This window comes from Acanthisitta chloris, unplaced genomic scaffold (assembly GCF_000695815.1).
Source record: "Acanthisitta chloris isolate BGI_N310 unplaced genomic scaffold, ASM69581v1 scaffold16118, whole genome shotgun sequence".
NCBI lineage: Eukaryota > Metazoa > Chordata > Aves > Passeriformes > Acanthisittidae > Acanthisitta > Acanthisitta chloris.
Window position 1 is genome coordinate 5,952 of NW_008685513.1, and position 6,996 is coordinate 12,947.

General features: G+C 48.7%; 1 protein-coding gene across 1 annotated transcript in view; it reads left to right on the top strand.

Annotated features, from left to right (window-relative positions):
- The window catches only part of PCDH19 (protocadherin 19), a gene marked incomplete at both ends in the record, with an annotated part of 54,823 nt that overhangs the window by 5,947 nt on the left and 41,880 nt on the right, over nt 1-6,996 (top strand). The window lies entirely within an intron of this gene.

Genomic DNA, 6,996 nt, shown 5'->3' on the forward strand with positions numbered 1-6,996 from the left:
ATCGGCTTTCCTGTACATCATAGGCATCATTTAATGTTACTTGTTTGTCTCTCTTTGAATTATTGTTTGGTATTAAGCAAGACAATCAAAGGTTTGTCATGTTTCCTGCTTTGAACGGAATAACAAAGCTGAAAAAGCAGCTGAAATATTTATGGCTTGCTCTGTTTTGCATTCGGTGTGCTGGTGTAAATGGAAAACGATGCTGTTGAAGGCAGTGGAACTGCTTCACATTCGTCCTGGTGCTATGGAGAGCAGAGCCAGCCCTCTGTGAGAGTCTGCAGGGCTGCTGGAGAGGGCGGGTGCCAGGGGCCTGGCCCTGCTGTGCCTGTATTGGCAAAATGCTCATTGAACCCTGGTGTTTAACCTCTGCTAAGGCCATACAGAATCAGCTCCTGAGAGGTTGCGTGCTGGTGTCCACTCAGTTTTGGGCAATAACTCTATGGGAATGACCTGAATATAAGCACCTGTGTCTTCTTCTTGCATGTATTCACCTACAGAGCTTCTGCTACCATATGCCCTGATGGGGAGAGGCGAGGACTTTGCACCCAAGTCTGAATGGGAGCAATTTAGGATAAGCCTCTCTCTGGTTAATAGTCAGTATAGCTGCTGATGGATCCGCCTGGTCCTTGTGCTGTGCCTGGGCAGTTTGGGGGTGGGAAATACCACCCTTCATGTGTTACAGGATCTCCACTGATGGTTAGATTTGCCTGTGCTCTTTGCTGAGTACCAGTTTGAGCTCAGGGTGCTCTACTGCCTGGGTTTGCATCCCAAGGTTGTGGGTGACCATCGCTGTTGGGATGCTGGGGGCAGTGGTCTCTGAGGAATTCCTGCCTTCCTGGAGCAGTGTCCTTTGGAGAGGGGTCTGGAGTGCATCATAAAATCCATCACACGTTGGCCTTATCCAGAAGTCCACACTAGCAGTGGGAGGTCTGGTGCTGAGAAGGAGGGAGGGAACATCGGGAACATCACAGCTCAGCTGATGAAGTTAACAGGCAGCTGCAGGCAGAAGGCAGTGCTGCCCATGTGCCTTCTCAACACAGTGGATAGCCTGGAGTCCCATGGAAGGTGCCCTCCAGAGACTCCCCTGCCTTATTCATCCTCGTGTGAGAGATCTGGGATGCTCGTTGCTTCTCCCTGTGGCTCCAGCTTGCTCCATTTCCCCATCACTCATGCGGGTAGGATGCACTGTGAAGAGCTGGTACCTCACCTGGAGAAAGAAGTTTGTCTCTTGTAGCAAGTTCCCTGGAGTGTCAGCTAAACAGCCCTGAAGTGCTCCCCAGCAGCCCCATGGGCAGGCAGGAGGGCAGTGGGCAGCCTGTCAGTCCTGCAGGGGGACCAGCAGCTCTTGGGTGAGAGAAATATGTCCTGGTGGGAGTCTTCTCATTCCCTGAGTATGCTTTTGGACAAAAGGGCAGGACCAGGGCATGGAGAGGAGAAATCCCAACTGGAAGCTGTTTGGAGTTTGGTTTAGGGTGCGTCTGTCTATGTTTTTTGGCAGAGTCCCAGTGTTATGCTTCCAGCTGTTTGCAGGAAAAGTTAGCTCACTGGTGGTGTGCGTTCTGCTGGCTTCTAAAAATTCCAGTGACCCCTGAGAGTGAGGAGGTTCAGTGGAGACTAGAGTACATAGTCCTGTCCTGGCACACAGGGTGACACAGAAACTCCATAAAAAATGCTTCCATGGAGGAGCATCACAGCTTTGTACCCCCTGTAGCCTGTGGCTGGCGGAAGGTGTGATGCTGTGGCTGTGCAGTGTGTTATTGGTACACCTCCGGGTGATGAGGGTTTAATAAAGACAAACCCTGCCCAGACTTTCCAGAGCCAAACCATGCCCTGCAGTGCATCCAGTGGGACTTTGTCTGGGCTGGTTTGTATCGCCTCCAGTGATGAAGCTGCCAGTGTTTCCCTTGGGAGCCTTTATGAGGTGTCAGCGTCAGGGAGATATCACTGCTGCTCCACCTAGGAGTGACTTTTCCTGATGGGAAGGCAAAGCATGGGTTGATAACAGATTAAACACGGAGGTAAACGTGTCGCTGGCGGTGTCACTTAGCATATGATGGTTGTGGCTGAGGGTAAGTGATTGCCTCTGCAGACACACTCTGCCCCAGCAGCAGTGGGTTTGTGATGTAGCTGGTCTTTAGTGTGAGGCTCATTTACTTTAGCAGTCAGGAACCTTGAAATAAAAGTCCCCAAGGATGGGTTGTTTGTGGAGCTTCAGGAAATGTTTCTTCTTGTGCGGTGACAGGTCTCGGGGCTGGTGGTGCCGTGCTGTGCCCGCGGTAATTGGGTTCACTGGTTCTCCCCACCTTTCCCTGCTGATCCAGAAAGGATTACACAGTGGTTGTCTGGAGGGGGGAGCTGCAACTCTGCTCTGAGGATGCAAAAGAAGTTTGAGACTACCCTTGAAAAGCTTTCCTCTCTGAGTGGGGGCCGAGCTCAGCTGCCAGCTCTGCTTGTGCCAGGGCACGGCTGCCAAGAGAGCATCGGGAGGCAGTGGGGGATATCCCTGGGTGTTCTGTCCCTGCTGGGGTTCAGTGGTCCCTTGGGTGTTGGGGTACTGCTCAGGGACACCTGCCCACAGCCTTTGAGCATCCTTGTGGCTGTGGGCAGCGATGGCAAAAAGTGTTTGCAAACTGCTCTGGTGATTGTGGCTGACAGCAGGAGGCTTGGTCCCCGTTAGTGTTTCAACTTGTTTCACAGGAGGGAGAGTGGGACATGTTGGAGCTGCAAGGGCATTGCCGGTCAGAGGCTTTGCTGCTGCTGAGGGCTTTTTTTATCTTCCTTCTGAGCCTGAGGAGAAGTTAGCTTTAAAAGCAAAGGGGCTTGTTGTCAGGTTTTGCATGTATATTGCTGGGAGTTGTACCAGGAGATTAAAAATCAAAATTAATAGAAGCCATTAGGCAGCTTCCTTGATAAAAAAATGCATGTTGCATTGGAGTAGTGTGGAAACCAGTGTTAGTGCTGAGCCTTTTAGGATCCTGGGGACATGGCTTGCATGTAGAGCAGCCACCCTTGGGTAACACTTACATGCCTGGATTTTGACTTCATGGCTTAAAAAGTAAGCAGTATATGTGTAATGGCTGCATCTGTGTTTCAGAGGCAGTTTTACCTCTCAAATCTGCACCACTTTGGGAAATGATGCTGAAGCATTGTGTGCTGCTCCAGGATGGGGAACAGAGGTTAGGTATTAGAAAAATGATTTTTACTATAAGGGTGGTGAGACACTGCAACAGGTTGCCCAGGGAAGTGGTGGCTGCCCCAACCCTGGCAGTGTTCAAAGCCAGGCTGGATGAGGCCTTGAGCATCCTGGTCTAATAGGGAGGTGTCCCTGCCCATGCAGGGGGGTTGGGACTAGGTGATCTGTAGGGTCCATTCCAACCCCTAAAAATTCTATGATACCCTGAGGCATAGCAGCTCCCTCTGCCCCTTGGTCTCCCCTAGGGTCCCATGGACAGGACCCAGCATGGAAGAGGTGAGGAGGTGTGAAATGGGAGCTGACAGGCCTTCTTTGAGAGGTTGGATGTCCAGAGTTGGAATTAGCATGGAGGTTCTTGACTGCCACTCTCTAGGGGTTCAGGATGGCTCTGTTGTGTCAGTGCTGGGGAAGACAAGCAGCAGCACTGATGTTACACCATAAGCAGGGTGTGGATCAGGCATGGTCTTGCTCTGGTGCTGCTGTGGTAGGTCCTACTGAAGAAGAAGGTCAAAGTGAAGCAACCCCTGAGCCAACAGGATCCAAGTCCTCTTGGATCTGCGTACCCGACAGCTCCCAGACCCAGGTCCAGCCCCGGGGGGGTCATGGCAGTCCGCTGCCTCGTGAGCTGATGGCCACCATCAGTAAGATGGGGAATTACTGGTTTTAGTGATAATCCTGGTCTAATCCCCCAACCTTGATACACTCCCGCATAATCCTCACTCACACTGATTTAGTTTGGGCTCCTCGTGGCTGCAGGGATTATTTGAGGGAGCAACAGTTGCAGGATAAGGCTCTGTTGGTTTAGGATCTGCTTTTTGCTACCTGAAAAGTGTTCTCCTCACTGTGGGAAATGGTTTTCTAAGCACAATAGAGCAATTTTCGTTTCAGGCAGCACCGGCAGCTTTTGCTCTGGCTATCTGGCGGTGTTAACTAAACCACATTTCCACAACACACAAAGATTTTTGTTTTGTAAGAAATGAAATCAGCGTGGCTGTTCCTCTTTCTCTGTCATTTCTCTACTTGTCAATTCTTTCTTCCCCTCCAGCTTATCCTCCTCTTCTCCGCTAGCCTTAAAAAGCCCCCAAAGTGTCTGTTATAATCACATTTTGTGTGTTACAACCAGAATGAATGTACTCACTTTAATATGCTGGGTTTGAGGAAATCAGTTTCTGTCTGGTATAACAGACAATTTGTTATAAACCATGCCATTTAGAAGTGAAGGGCCTTGCTTTAGTACAGCGCTGGGGAAACGTCATGATACATAATTGGAAGGGATTTGGCTTACTTCTGAGTAATGCAGTGTATAGAGCAGGGGAGAAAATGAAAAAAGGAGATGATTTCCAACCCAGGGAAAGTTTGCGGTGTTGAGACACGCCAGGCTGATGAAATAAGGCTTATTTTCAGCAGGCATAATAATTAAAGCAATATCAGTGATGCTGTTCGACTAGCGGGAAGGCTGACTTCGCAGCCAGCGTTGCCAGTCTTGTTTTCTCCTTGGGAGGTCACTGTAACTCAGCACTTTTTTGTGCCTGCGACGTGATGCGCACCGCGACGGGTAAGCGCAGGTCACAGCTCTCCTCATGCCTCTGTGCATCCCTGTCTGGGAGCCAGCCCAAGCCTTTTTCCTTCGAGAGCCCACCGAAGAGGAGCGATGCTTTCAGCTTCAGAGAACCGCTGGTTATTCCCTCCCTGGAGACAGCTCACAGTCCCTGCCCAGGCAGCCAGCATCACTCTGTGGGGTGGGAGCTCCAAACCTCCCTGTCTGCTCTCTCTGCTCACTCCAAATCCCAGCAGATCTCTCAGCTTAACTGCTCCCAAAGTGTTTTGTGTATCGCTGTAGGTCCCCTGACCTCTCTGAGCGTCGGAGGCTGACATTATGGAAATCAGCAGCTCTTTATTCCGTTCCGAGGTCAGCCTAACCAAATTATACATCTCCTAATGTAATTGCTCCAAGCTGTTGTATGGAAAAATTCATTTGAATACCTTGCAACAGAGATAAATACGCCAGCTCCCATTCATGTTTAACCATGCCACGCACACTGCACTGGGGCTTGGGCAAGCAAGCCCTTAGTTCAACACACTTTGGCTTTTCCTAAGATCATAGAATCATTTAGTTTGGAAAAGGCATTTAGGATCATCAAGTCCAACTGAGACCCGAACACTGCCAAGCCCACCACTAAACCATGTATGTTATATGTGGGTGATATGGGGCTGCAACCCCATCCTGGCATTTCTTTGGGTTTTCCTAGGGTTTTCCAGCCCACAGTGGGGTCCTGGCTGAGTGGGACCAAAGAGTTTGCTCCAAGGGTCCATGAAGGATTAGGACCAGTATGTGGTGTGGTGGCAATAGCCATGCTATATTTAACAGTAAAACCCCTCTCCTCTCATGACAAAACCTGAGTGCTCCCCTGGGTGTGCTTATATCATTATATATTACCTACTTTGTATTATATCTTATATGTCAGATACTTATAAACGTAGAATCACAGAATTGTATAGGTTGGAAAAGACCTGTAAGATCATTGATTCCAAACATTATGCTAACACTGCCAGGTCCAGCCCTTGTGTCCATATGCATATAAAAAGTGTGTATGGAATTATTACATATTGCACCCAATTATGTAGATGAGTGTATAATATGTCATGTAATCATATACATCCCGTTTATTTTTATGCTAATGGATTGGGTTTTATGGTTCACTTTTGCTGAAAGTAAAGAGGTTCCTCTTGTTTTCATAGAATTATAGAATGGTTTGGGTTGAAAGATTCCTTAAATGTTTCCTTTTAGCAAATTTGAATTTCTGATGCATATTTCTGATGCATAACTCTTACTTGTTAAGTCTATAAAAAAAAGCTTTTGGAACTATATTTACATGGCAGATAAGAATTTTCCCTTAAACTGGGAAAGATTTATAGTAAGTTTTTTATTGCCTTTCTTATAGTAGTTTCCAAGTGAACTTGTGTTGTACTGAGCAATTTGAACTCTGTGGTTTCTCCTCTCATTTCCTTTACATATCGCACATGCTCATGCAGAGGCATCAGTGAGGCCAAGCACAGTAGCCTTTGAATAACCTTATGTGCATCTGCTTGGCTGGGTGGAAGAGCCGTATTTTCCAGCTGCCATCTCCTGAAGTCCCTCCTGAGGGCTTTGAGCCAGAGAAGCTCCTCAGCCAGGTGCCCTCTCAGGTCCTTGGGCTCCTGCCCTCACTGACTCTGCTCTGCTCAGGTCTTTCCTAAATTCCCACCAGACAGCAAAGGCAGAGCCTGGCCAACCCATTGTCCCCTGGCTATTCCTATCCACAGACTCTGCCTTCAGGCTGCCTAGGGCTGAACTTTCCATCTCTTCTGGGAGCTCTCTCTCCTGACCTGCTGCCTGCTCTGACCGAGTTTCCTGCTCTTGAGTGGGAGCTCAGATGGATGGGATACCCAGCCCTGCCCACTCCCCCTTTCCTGCCAGGCTGCCTATGGGCTGGGCATGGCCTTGCTTCAATAAATTATTAGATATTGTTCCCAGTAGAGGCTATAGTTGAGTTCCAATCATTTTCTGTTAATTAAAATACAGGATGGTCTTATTTGTAGCATAAATAGTTGTAATCTGTGTACTTATAAGTGTAATTATAATTTAAATTAGAGTGTGCTCTGAATTGGCAATGGATGGGATGCTCTGCAGGCGGTGCTGCCCTGGAAGGGCTGAGGTATGGGTTGTTCCCTGGGATCCCTCATGGTTCCAGTCCCTGCTGTCCCCAGGGCTCAGCATAAGGATACTGAGGCTGTTGACAGATCCTAATCTAGCTGTTCCTGCT